Source organism: Callithrix jacchus, chromosome 9, assembly GCF_049354715.1.
Source record: "Callithrix jacchus isolate 240 chromosome 9, calJac240_pri, whole genome shotgun sequence".
Lineage (NCBI taxonomy): Eukaryota > Metazoa > Chordata > Mammalia > Primates > Cebidae > Callithrix > Callithrix jacchus.
In genome coordinates this window covers 91,670,882-91,684,035 of record NC_133510.1, presented here as the reverse complement: position 1 = coordinate 91,684,035, position 13,154 = coordinate 91,670,882, and the positions used below count along the sequence as shown (strand labels likewise).

General features: G+C 38.2%; 1 protein-coding gene across 34 annotated transcripts in view; it reads right to left on the bottom strand.

Annotated features, from left to right (window-relative positions):
- Positions 1–13,154, bottom strand: part of POC1B (POC1 centriolar protein B) — a 133,181-nt gene that overhangs the window by 108,097 nt on the left and 11,930 nt on the right. The window lies entirely within an intron of this gene.

Below are 13,154 nucleotides of genomic sequence, written 5' to 3'. Positions count from 1 at the left end.
CCTTGTGATCTGCCTGCCTCGGCCTTCCAAAGTACTGGGATTACAGGCGTGAGCCACCACACCCGGCCCCCAAATTGTTTTTTAAAGGTACTCAAAACTACATGACTAATATACAAGCTTGGCAGTGTCCTATGTAAGTACACAGCAGGATGACTGCCCCCTGTATTCGATTAATGCTTAGTAAATTTATGTACTAGAAGGCCTCAGTATAGTGTAACAGAGGGTACACGGGACTAAGAGTCAGTTTTGTTTCTAACTCTGGGTAACGGAAAGCTACTTAACCTCTGTGTCATGATGTCATGAGGACTGAATGTTTTTCCTGAGAGGGATGGATGAGATAATTTTTCAAACTGTTTATGTGGAAATAATTTCACACTTACAAAAAAGTTACAAGAATAGTACAAACAACACTAATACGCCTGTTACCCAAATCTACTTGTTAATATTTTGCTTCATTTGTTTATAATTTACTCTGTACTTGTTTCTCCTGGTACATAAACACAAATAAACACACACAACACACACATACACACACACACACAATTTTTTTCCTGAATCATTTAAGAGTAAGTTATACAACTCATGGCACCTTTATTCCTAAATACTTTAGTGGTTTTCCTAAGAATACGGATATTCTCTTAACACACAGCACAGTTACCAGCTTCATGAAGCTGATTGTTAAAGATGCAATATGTTAATATACCAACTATATTTTAATTTTATCAACTGAGCCGGTAATACTTTATAACTGGATAAGATGATCTTAAAAGTCTCTTTCTGCTCTACAATTTAATGGCATTGATGATTAATAAAATAAACTCATGTGTCAGACACTAGCTTAAGGATTTACAAAAAGAAAAACAAATGCAATCAATGTGGAAATAAATGCCTTGACAAAGAATGAACAAATAAACAAATGAAAGGTTGATCTAACTCCTGCCTAAAAAACAAATTTTTTTATATGCATGTAGCCCTAGAATAGCCCCAATAATGGGAAGTAGGTCAATGAGAATCACTAAATCTGGATTGTAGAACACTTAGAAAAAATGTAATGTTATAAACTTGAACACAATTAGTATAATTGTTAGGAAACAAATAGGACCTAGCTATATAAAGTCACTGAAACCTATGTTCTTTTGCCAACATATAAAGTTCATGTGGGCTCAGCTCATGCATTATTTCCATGTAAAACAGTTAAAGTAAGTTCAGCTACAATATTGCTTAGCGCCCCCTTTTTAAAAAGGTACAAAGAGTTAACATTCCACCAAAGCTTATCCAAATTAGTAAAGATTTATAACAGAGTCTAAATTATCCAAGGCTAATGTAGACAAAGCAGGGAAAATACTGAGTTATCATATATATTAAACTCAGGACCCTATTTGAGTTCTCTGTATTATGCTGGAAGCAAGAAATACAAAAGCAAATAAGATACAATCCTTTCCCTCAAAGAATCACATAGTAGGGAAGACATCATTAATAATACACATATGCAGAGGACTTTTATATATTATTTACTCATCAATGTTAGGTGGGGTAATTGGGTAGTCCATTCTGAGGAAAGGATGTTTGAGCAGAGTGGTGAGTGAAATGGGGAGTGATCCTGGCTGAGACATGGAGAAAGAGCACCTGGAAGAATGAGGAATGGCACAGAGGTCAGCGTTTCCACAGTAGAGGGGAGAGAAAGAGACTGGTGGGAGGGAAGCCAAAAAGGGGGCAGATGGAGGAGGAGAAGTCATGGTGGGAGGAGTATCATCTTATTCTAAAGTGCAATGTGCCATTATCCTAAGCAAATTAATGCAGAACAGAAAACCAATACTGTATGTTCTCGCTTATAAGTGAGAGCTGAACATTAGGTACACTGGACATAAAGATGGCAACAACAACCACAGGGGACTACTAGAAGAGGGAGGAAAGGTTTGAAAAACTAACTATTGAGAACTATGCTCACTACCTGGATGATGGAATCAATCATACCCCAAATCTCAGCATCATGCAATATACCCAACATACCCATGTAACCATATACCCTGCACATGTAACCCCTGATTCTAAAATAAAAGCTGAAATTATTAAAAGAAAAACTGCCTATGGATGATGGACATTTGGGTTGGTTCCAGATCTTTGCTATTGTAAACAGTGTCACAATGAACATATGTGTGCATGTGTCTTTATATAGAACAATTTATAATTATTTGGGTATATACCCAGTAATGGGATTGCTGAGTCTAATGGTATTTCTATTTCTAGGTCCTTGAGGAATCTCCACACTGTCTTCCACAATGGTTGAACTAATTTACAGTCCCACCAACAGTGTAAAAGTGTTCCTGTTTCTCCACATCCTCTCCAGCATCTGTGGTCTCCAGATTTTTTAATGATCACCATTCTAACTGGTGTGAGATGGTATCTTAATGTGGTTTTGATTTGCATTTCTCTAATGACCAGTGATGATGAGCATTTTTTCATATGTTTGCCGGCCTTATATATGTCTTCTTTTGTAAAGTGTCTGTTCATATTCTTCACCCACTTTTAAATGGGTTTTTTTTTTTTCTTCTAAATCTTCTTTGGTTCTTTGTATACTCTGGATATTAGCCCTTTGTCAGATGGGTAGATTGCAAAAATTTTTTCCCATTTTGTTGGTTGCTGGTTCACTCTAACGATTGTTTCCTTTGCTGTACAGAAGCACTGAAGTTTAATTAGATTCCATTTGTCTATTTTGGCTTTTGTTGCCATTGCTTTTGGTGTTTTAGCCATGAAGTCCTTGCCTATGCCTATGTCCTGAATGGTTTTGCCTAGGTTTTCTTTTAGGGTTTTTATGGTGTTAGGTCTTATGTTTAGCTCTTTAATCCATCCGGAGTTAATTTTAGTGTAGGTGTCAGGAAGGGGTCCAGTTTCTGCTTTCTGCACATGGCTAGCCAGTTTTCCCAGCACCATTTATTAAACAGGGAATTCTTTCTCTAATGCTTGTTTTTGTCAGGTTTGTCAAAGATCAGATGATTGTAGATGTGTGGTGTTGCCTCCGAGGCCTCTGTTCTCTTCCATTGGTCTATGTCTCTGTTTTGGTACCAGTACCATGCTGTTTTGATTACTACAGCCTTGTAGTATAGTTTGAAGTCAGGCAGCATGATGCCTCCAGCTTTGTTCTTTTTGCTTAGGATTGTTTTGGCTATGCAGGCTCTCTTTTGGTTCTATATGAAGTTTGAAATTTTTTTTTCCAGTCCATCATTGATGGACTGGATAAAGAAAATGTGGCACATATACACCATGGAATACTACACAGCCATAAAAAACAATGAGTTCATGTCCTTCCTAGGTATGTGGATCAATCTGGAAACCATCATTCTCAGCAAACTGACACAAGAACAGTAAACCAAACACAAGCATGTTATCAGTCATAGGTGGGTGCTGAACAATTAGAACATGTGGACACAGGGAGGGAAGCATCACACACTGAGGTCAGTAGGGGGTGACTAGGGAAGAGACAGTGGGGAGTAGGGAGGGAGGGGAAGGTTAACGAGGGGAGAAATACCAGATATAGTTGATGGGGAGATGAAGGCAGCAAACCACCTTGCCACATATGTACCTATGCAACAATCCTGCATGATCTGCACATGCACCCCAGAACCTAAGGTGCAATAAAAAAAATTTTTTTAAAAGGGAATGATATTGAAAAAAATAAAAAAAAAGAAAGAAAAACTGTGATGGGAAAGTACTCTAGATTTTGAGCAGGGGGAATCTCATGATCTGGTTTAACAATAAGAAAAGAATTTTAAAAAATTGTATTCTCAAAGGAGGGCAATAAAATTATAAAAAGAAATAAAAAACAAAACAATTGTGGTGGGTCAACTGGACATTCATAAGGAAGTAAATCAATCTTGATTCCTACACTTTTTATAACATGCAAAATTAATTCCACAAAGAATGTAGATCTAAATGTGTTAGGTAAAACAATACATTTTAGAAGAGAACACAGAATATCTTCATGACCTTGAGGTACGCGAAGATTGCTTTAAAAGACATTAAAGTTAATAAGCATAAAGGAGAAGAATGATAATTTGTCTATACAAAAACTAAGTTTTGTTCACTGAGAGATACCAATAACAAAGTAAGCACAAAGTAAGCCACCAAATGGCAAAGAAGATATTTATAACCCATATATCCAACACATAACAAAGTGTACATATACAGAATCTATAAAGAATGCTACAAATCAGCCAGGTATAGTGGCTCATGCATGTAATTCCAGCACTTTGAGAAGCCAAGGTGAGAGGATCACTTGAGGTCAGGAGTGTGAGACCAACATAACGAGACTCCAACTCTACAAAAAATAAATAGTAAGAATGCTACAAATCAATAAGAAAAAGGCACATTACCCAACCAAAAAAAAAAAAAATAGGCAAAGGACTTAAACAGGCACTTTGCAAAAGAAGATACCCAAATAGCCAGTGAACATATGAGAAGGTACTCAATTCCATTAGTCATCAGGAAAACATAAATTAAAACCATGATGAGATATCCATGCACTGTAATCGTCAGAATGATTACAATGAAAAAGATAAATAACACCAAATCTTGGTGAGGATATAGAACAAAAGGAATGCTCATATACTATTAGCAGTTATAACCACTTTGAAAATCCATTTTGAAATATCTATTGAAGCTGAATATAAACTATTTGATTCAGCAATTCCACTCCTAGGAATATACCCACAGAAATTCTTATGTATGGTTAACAAAAGACATGTACAATGTTTGTGGCAATACTATTCACAATAGATGAAAACTAGAAGCCCACTATCCATCCAAGTAAAATGAATACATCAATTGTGATATATTCATGTTGTATATCTACTGTTAAATTTTACTTATATGAAGTTTAAGAAGAAGTAAAATTAATCTATGAAGTTAGAAGTAAGCATAGTGATTATGTGGATGGCAGGGAAGCAGGATAGTGGCTGGAAGGGAACACAAGAGGGGACTTCTGGAGATACTGGTAATGTTGTTTGCCACTCTAAGTTTTGGTTAAATAAGCATGTCACATTCTAAAGCACAAGTTGTACAGTTATCCAATTTTGGAACATATCAATGCTTTTATAAAACACTGAGGAAAAAAGGAGAAAAACATCACTGTAGCTGTTGGGCAGAGACGATCAAGGGGCAGGTGACAGATCTATTATGAGGCTACTGCAATCATCCAGTCAGGAGAAAGCAGTGATCTGGACTAGGCTGGGGGCCTCGAAAGTGGGAGAAAGAGTCAAAATCAAGATACATTGTACAGTCTCTGAGGCTTGCTAATGACTAAATGTGAGGGAAAGAAAAAGAGAAGATGCTAGGATTTTGGCCCAGCACTCAAGTGGGTTTTAGTGCCATTTAATGAGATGGGAAAGACCAGAAGAGAAGAAGGTTTGAAGTGATACAGGATGGGGTGGAAATAAACAGTTCTTTTTTTGGATACAGTAAATTTGAGATGCCAATTAGACATACAAGTGGAAATGTCAAGTAGGAAGGAAGATGGATATACCCGCCTAGAGCCCAGGGAGAGGTTCTGACTGTACAGTGTGGTTGTTAAAAGAACACCCTGTAAAATTAGACTCACTATGTTCCAATCCATGCTGTAACTTACTGCTGTGTGCCCTTGGGCAAGTTACTCAACCTCTCTGTGCCTAGGACACTTCATCTGCAAAATATGAGGTATTGAACGTATAAAGGAAACAGTACTTGCAATTTATGCCTGCCACATGAAAAATACTCAAATGTAGCTATTATTGCTAAAGTTTTCTCAGTTAGTAGTACCTTAGAGAAAGTACTAAAGACTATAAACTGGATGAAATCACTGAGGAAATCAGTAAAGAAGAGGGTGAGGATACTTAACCTTCAGATAAGGATGAGCAAAGGAAGGAACCACAAATGAAGTAGGAGGGAACAAGGACATTATGGTGTCCAGGAAGAGAAGCAGCATTCTGAGAGGGTGATAAGTGTGTCAGATGAGGCTGAGTAAAATTGGGCCTGATCAGAACCTGCTACATAATTTGCAGGGCCTAGTGCAAAATGTAAATGTGAGGGTCTTATAGAAAAATAATTAAGATTTTCAGGACAATGATAGCACAGCATTAAACTAAGCATGGGGGCTGTGCAACTGTGCAGGAGGTATGCCCACAAAGCTAGCCCTGGGCCCAAGGACCAAATGTTGGTTTGGCAACAAGAATTGCTTCCATGAAGTGATGGGATCAAAGCCAGAATGGCATGGACTGAGAAGAAAATAAGACAGAGTTAATATATATTATATAATATATATATGACCCCCAAGGCAGTGGGTCACTTCAATCTAGAGGTTTGAGACCAGCTGGGCAATGTGGCAGAATCCCGTCTCTACAAAAAAATTAGCTGGGCATGGTGACCTGCACCTGTAGTCTCAGCTATTCTGTGGGGGTGGGGAGGCTGAGGTGGGAGGACACTTGAGTCCCGGAGATAGAGGCTGTATTGAGCTGTGATTGTGCCACTGCACTCCAGCCTGGGTGCAGGACAAGGCTCTGTCTCAAAAAAAAAAAAAAAAAATGAGAAACAACAACAAACTATGAAAACCAACATTGAATTTCCCTCTTCCTTAACCTTTCTTAGGAAAGAATTGTCCTACCAAACCTTAATACTGTGATAATAAAATGTATTTAATTACTGATGTTAGAGTTGCACTGTGTCAACTTGGAACTTGCTTTCATACATTTCCACTAAACCACACCCTGTATAAATATTACCACATAATTTTAAATGTCAAAGCTTGTACCATTCATGTTCGACTGGTCTATTTTGAGATAAAATGTCAAAAGGGAGGAAATTAAGAGAAAACATTAACTTGTAATCTCCCAATTTAAAAAACATGTTTATATTCTATAACAATAATCCATTGTTTCAAGAAATCCTTGTTGGCATAAGAAAGAACAAAGCCCATGCTTACCTAGGGCAGTGCTTTGTCTCTGGAGGTGACAACAAAGAACACACAAATGGAAAATGTGTTTGCTCTTCATCTATCACACAGTGTACAAATGGCCACCTATCTTTGTGTCACCTTAAGTACCAATAAGTTCCTTGAGTCAACCCAAGCTTTCTCACTCATTGATTTGACCAAAATCAGCTGCAGATACTTAGAGGCTCTGTCAGGAACACTATTTTCTGAAAAGAAATGTTACTGTCTCCAGTTTTTTGTTTCTTACAAATTATCTTATCTTTTCAACTGGTAATATGTGTACCTTATACAGAATTCCAGTACTACAGGATTCCAACATTACAAAATGGTATTTAATGAAATCCCTTCTCGTACTTGGCAACCTGGTTCTCCTTCCTAGAGGCAACCAGCATTACTATTTTCTTGGGAATCCTTTGTGCTTATACAAATGTGTGCGTCTATTCTCATATGTTTTTTATACAAATGGTAGTATCTTATACTTGCTATTCTGCATTTTGCCTCTCTATCCTCCCTCCTCAGTCTACTTAGTATGATACATATTGGAGATAATGTTTTGTTAATACCTAGAGCTGCCTCATTCCTTTTTCCCTTTTATTTTTTGTAAATTTTTATTTTGATAATTTCCTGTAAGCTTAATACAGAAAAATTACAGAAAAGTTCTTAGGTTGCTCTTTGTCTTTATTGACTTTGATATTCTTGAAGCTTATAAGGCCTGCTATTTTGGTAGCATGTTTGTTAATTTTATTAGATTCAAGATGTAATTTTGACAAGAATATCACAAAAGTTATGATGCGACATTTTCAGTGCGTCGTATTAGGGTGCACATGATGTCTCTTTGTCCTAACAGTGTTGATGTTAACTTTGATTGCTTGGTTTTGTAATCCTACCTCTACTATGTAAAGTTAGTATTTTTCCCTGAGGATTAATAAGTAACTTGTGGACATGGTTTGGCTCTGTTCCCACCCAAAATCTCATCTTGAATTGTAATCCAAATTATAATCCCCATGTTTTGGAGAAGCAACTTCATGGGAGGTGATTAGATTATGGGCGCGGTTCCTGCATGCTGTTCTCATGATTGTGAGTCCTCACAAGATATGATGATTTTATAAGGAACTTCCCCACCTTTGTTCTACACTTCTCTCTCCTGCTGCCATGTGAAGAAGAACGTGTTTGTTTCCCCTTCGGTCATGATTGTAAATTTCCTGAGGTCTACCCAGCCATGTGGAACTGTGTGTCAATTAAACTTTCTCCTTTATAAATTACCCAGTTTTAGGAGGTTCTTTATAGAAGTGTGTGAAGAGACTAATATACAAAGAGATAAGACTATATAAATATCATCTTCCTCACCAAACTGTCACACACTAATTTTAGCATCCTTTCATAATTTTCTAACCCATCATTCTATGATTTACTACTTAATTAATGTTTAATTAATGAATTAATATTTTTAAAATGTATTTACTAATGTAAGGAAGAACCATCCTCTTTCCTCCATTTATCTGTTTACTCATTCCCTTATTTCTATCAGTGTGAATGTATAGATTATTTAATTCAACAAGTTTATAATCCATAACTGTCATTTATTTTGACTCTCAAATTGTCCAGATTTGGCAAATGAAAGCCCCTTGAAAAGCTGACCTTCATGTCCTTTAGATATGTTTCCGTCATTCTTCAAATACTCCTTTGTTTTCTAGAATTACAAGATGTTCTAAGATGTACTTCTCCTGCTCCAGCCCTGAAATAGGCCTTCCCCTGAATCCCCGCCAAAAAAGCTCTTATTTCTTTTAATGGATAATGGTATTTAGAAACCAATATTTGGGCACAATGTTTGCTCATTGCTACTGGTGTGTCAATGAACAGAGCTAAGAAATCTCAACAGGCAGAACTAAGAAATTAGCTATAAATAGAGAGCTGTTATCTGTCTATATGTAGGTATGTCAATTGATATAGGTATTAAATACCATGAGTTCTAATATAACACTAAGAATACATTCTTGCCCTCTCTTTTTCCATATTTGTGATTCTCTTTTCCCACAATAAGAAACCTGGCTCCCATTATGCTCAATATATCTTTGCTCAAGCCTAAAATACAAACAGTAGTTCCAGAATCATGAAACCACACGACTGCAAAAGCAATCCCACTAACTAGAGTTCAGGATTCAGTTTTTGGTTTTTGTTTTTGTTTTTTGAGAGAGTCTTGCTCTGTCGCCCAGGCTGAAGTGCAGTGGCGCTATCTTAGCTCACCACAACCTTGGCCTCCCGGGTTCAAGCAATTCTCATGCCTCAGCCTCCCGAGTAGCTGGGATTACAAGGGTGCACCACCACACCTAGCTAATTTTTTTTTTTTTGTATTTTTAGTAGAGACAGGGTTTCACCATGTTGCCCAGGCTGGTCTCAAATTCCTGTCCTCAAGTGATCTGCCTGCCTTGGCCTCCCAAAATGCTGGGTTTAAAGGCATGCACCACCACACCCACCCAGCCTGTTTTGTTTTTTTTTTAACTGGGAGGCAATTAAATTACAGGTGGCACCGTTTTGGTCTTTTCACACTTCCTTTTGCTCTTTGATAACATGGGACTATTTCAGCTAGGAAATTAGCCCTTTCTTTCAGGTGTGGTCATGATTCCTAAAGACATGGCCTTTCTGGTGTCTCAACTCAATGTCTGGAGTGTTCAGAGAGATTTTCTCTTTGTCGGAGCTAGAGAGCTAGGCATCCAGCCCTGCATGGTCATTAGTATCAGCTCTCAGTCAGCAGGGACAGATGCCTGGTAGTCTCACAGATTCCCAGCCTGCACATTCTGAGCTCAGTCAGGCTGTTACCCTGAGACTGCTCTCCCTCTCTGCTGTGCAGCAGGAAAGGTGCCCCCAGGAAGAAAGCCAAGGAGATCATGGGACCCACCTTGCATGTTTTCTTTCTTGCAAAGAACATTTTTGCACTCTCTGTAGCTCAATACCTGAAAACAGCTAACTCACATATATTTTGTCCAATTTTACAATTATTAGGTTGGTGCAAAACAGAAGTATTTGCTATTGATAATATTTTCATATTTCCAGCTACTAATTACTTTCATCACTGGAGGCAGAAAAGTTTTTTGTTTTCTGTGTTGTTTTTTTTTTTTGAGACAGAGTCTCGCTCTATCGCCAGGCTGGAGTACAGTGGCATGATCCCAGCTCACTGCAACTTCCGTTTTCCAGTTTCAAGCAATTCTCCTGCCTCAGCCTCCCAAGTAGCTGGGACTACAGGCATGCACCACCACTACCGGCTAATTTTTTTGTATTTTTAGTAGAGATGGGGTTTGACCCTGTTGGCCAGGATGGTCTCAATCTCTTGACCTCGTGATCTGCCTGCCTCAGCCTCTCAAAGAGTTGGGATTACAGGCATGAACCGCCATGTCCAGCCAGAAATATGTTTTCATTCTTTCTTTTTTTTGAGATGTCATCTCAGTCTGTCACCCAGGCTGAAGTACAGTGACACAATCTCAGCTCACTGCAGTCTCTGCCTTCCAGGTTCAAGCAATTCTCCTCCCGAGTAGCTCGGACTACAGGCACGTGACACCAGTCCAGCTGTTTTTGTATTTAGACAGAATTTCACCATGTTGGCCAGGCTGGTCTTCAACTCCTGGCCTCAGGTGATCTGCCTACTGGCCTCCCAAATTGCTGGCATACAGGCATGAGCCACTACACCTGGCCAAATAGTACATATTTTAGATAACTTTGTACATTGAAAATATATTCCCTCTCAGACCTTTTCATTCCATATTCAAAATAATCCTAATTGGCCAGGTACAGTGGCTCATGGCTATAATCCCAACACTTTGGGAAGCTGAGGTGGGTGGATCACCTGAGGTCAGGAGTTCGAGACCAGCCTGGCCAACATGGTGAAACCTCCTCTCTACTAAAAATGCAAAAAAATTAGCTAGGCACTGTGCCGGATGACTGTAATCCCAGCTACTTGGGAGGCTGAGGCAGGAGTATCACTCGAACCCAGGAGGCAGAGGTTGCAATGAGCTGAGATCATTCCACTGCACTCTAGCCTGGGCAACAGAGTAAGACTTTGTCTCAATAAAACAAAACAAAACAAAACCACCCTGATAATTCAGATTACCTTCATATAGAAATCCTTGGATTTTTCAAGTATTTCAGAAGTCCTTCTACATATTTTCTACCTCCATTATGTCCTACTATAAAAAGTCCATTACTGAAATGAAACTCAGCTTACTAGTTTTACCTGGTACCATGACTTTGCACTTTATGCGGTATTTCCAGGTTCATGTTGGCCTTTGGGTCACAAAAGAAACACCAGATTGCTTTATTTGTTGAGGGCTGGGGATAGGGAAGTCTTCTAAAGAAATCTTTAAGAATGAGTTCTCTAAATATTTTTAAGAAAAGAAAAATAAAAGGCAATCCCCAGACATACACAACTACAAACCTAGATGGGGCCTGGCACAATGGCTCACACCTGTAATCCCAGCATTTTGGGAGGGCAAGGCAGGTGAATCACATGAGGCCAGGAATTCGAGAGCGGCCTGGCCAATATGGTGAAATACTGTCTCCACTAAAAATACAAAAATTAGCCAGACATGGTGGTGTGCACCTATAGACCTAGCTACTTGGGAGGCTGAGGCACGAGAATCACTTGAACCCTGGAGATCAGAGCTGCAGTGAGCTGAGATCACACCACTGCACTCCAGCGTAGTGACAGAGCTAGATTTTCTCAAAACAACAACAAACCTAGACTGAAGTGAGGGAGAGGGTTGTACAATAAAAAGACATTTTCCAATCTTGGCTAGGCAAACTTTAATATTATAATAAAACTGTAATATTGTAATACTCTTCCCTTTCATCACCTTTCAACCCACCCTGTGATATTTGTACTATGCAAGCACTGCATAATAATATAATTAAGTGATGGCACTAACTTAAAATCCCTTTGCCTTGAATGAGGAAATAAGTAAGCATATTTTCCTTCTAGCTTATACTAAGTAATTAGCTTGCTAGTATAAGCTGGGTCTAAAGGAGCTGCAGATGTTTTAAAAAGTAATCTTTAGTAATGACAAGCTGAAGAAATTGAATTTAATTTATTCAAATTCCACATATCTTTGAGGACTGGCAATAACAGAAACAGAAACCTTTAATGAATTAGTACTATGAGCCTAGTATTTTCAAATACTTCGTAAGTACCGAAACCAGTGGCTTAGGCCTGTAATCCCAGTGCTTCAAGAGGCCAAGGCAGAAGGACTACATTAGGCCAGGAGTTCAAGACCAGCCTAAGCAATATAGTGAGATCCCATCTCTACAAAAAATGTTAAAAATTACTTGAGCTTGGTGGTACATGCCTGCAGTCCCAGCTACTCCAGAGGCTGAGGTAGGCGGATGGCTGGAGCCCAGGAGGTCAAGGCGGCAGTGTGCTATGACTGCATCACTGCACTCCAGACTAGGCGCCTTTATAAGCATTATTTTATTTAATCCTAACAACAAGGCAGATAAATATCATTATCTCTATTTTACTGAAGAAGAAATGAGGCTTAGTGAGGTTAAGTAACTGGTCAAAGTAATATAGATGAAAAGTGAAAAGAGCTCAAATTTTAATTCAGTTTTATAAGACTCCAAAACCTAGGCTTTTAACCTTCTCAAAGCAAAGGGAATTTATGAATTATCTCCATTAGAATTACTAAGGTCCCTGCTCAAAATACATATTTCTGGTAAATTATACATTCTTTGGGGTGAGACCTGGGAATATAAATTTTTGACAAGTTTCTCACTGAATTCTGACGCATATTGAAATTTGAGAAACACTGCTTTCTGTTACTACCTCTCAGGGTATACACTAAATTAGTTTAGCTTTTTTAATTTTTCAGCTTTTATAATTTTAGTAATATATTAAGCTATAACAGGAAAAACTCCAGAAAGTAACACATAGGCTACTATCGAGAATTTGAAAAAATAAAAATGTTGGAAAACTTTTATTATGGTTTCACTGCAGGGAAAGTAACTAAAAAATTCCAAATTTTAGTGTGCTTCTATTCAGTTAAAAAAGGAAAGATTAACTTGCTCTAACCATCATTTACTGTACAAGCACACCACATGTTACAGAAGGACTGAATCAATGACAGGATAACCTTGAAGGAAAAAGGCGGGGAAGTGACAACTTCAATGTTAAAATTATGTAATTTTCAATGGCAACTTCTAAAGCACAGCT